The sequence below is a fragment of the Neolamprologus brichardi genome, chromosome 11 (assembly GCF_056152115.1).
Source record: "Neolamprologus brichardi isolate AB-2024 chromosome 11, ASM5615211v1, whole genome shotgun sequence".
Lineage (NCBI taxonomy): Eukaryota > Metazoa > Chordata > Actinopteri > Cichliformes > Cichlidae > Neolamprologus > Neolamprologus brichardi.
In genome coordinates this window covers 31,657,999-31,658,970 of record NC_142114.1, presented here as the reverse complement: position 1 = coordinate 31,658,970, position 972 = coordinate 31,657,999, and positions in this window count along the sequence as shown.

The following is a 972-nucleotide window of genomic DNA, read 5'->3' as shown; positions in this document are numbered from 1 at the left end:
TCCGTCGACCCCAGAGGGTTAACCAGAAAGCCTAAGTTAGCTAGTTATGTATCGGCTAATGTTTAAAGCTTTCACTCGAGTAAATTAACTCATATCACTGATGAGTAATGTTAGCTAAGATCACAGCATATTCCATGATAGCGCTGCCATACTGCATCACACTCAGAGCGTTTCAATCATGTCTCCAGCGAGTTTGTTAGCAAAATAATAATCATAATTTAAAAAAATAGCATGTGTAACGTACACGTACTGGAAAATTATTTACTAGCACTCACCTATCATGACTGGAGAGCGCAAACTCTTTTGTTCCATCAAACACTCATTAAAACAGCGACCTACAAGTATGTTAGCGCACTCATCCCCGACTGTCCGAGGGGGGGGGGGTCACACGTTGAAACAGACACAAGGCAGCCAGGCGGGGAAATTTTGCTTTTACATTTTGCGACTCATTTTATTTCTCTGATAAGAAAACTATTCAATCAGATAGTTATTTGTGGTGAATAAAATACAGCTACACTTTCAAGCACTTTTCAAACTTTGAAAAGACAACATTAAAATTCAAGCATTTTCAAGGATTTCAAGCACCCGTACGAACCCTGTAATAAGTATTATCTCTGTAGGTCAATAACATTTGAAATAAATTATGTATTAAATGTTTTAAATGAAATGAATGGGCATTTAATTACTTATTTAATTAATTCCAAATGTATTAAATTAATGACACATTTAATTCATTATTTAATGTCGTATTAAATTTATTCATTTTGTCACTCCTGGCCCTCCATACTCTGCCTCACTGCTGCACAGCTGTCCCATTCCTGCACATTACCGCCCTCTTCTGGCCACACTGGGTTATTACCTCTGCCACGAGCCGCTGATTTATTAAGATCTGTTTTCAAAAGCACATGAAACACACAAACCCGACTTTCAGGCGAAGTTTACTTTCATTTACACAAAAACGCTGAACACGGA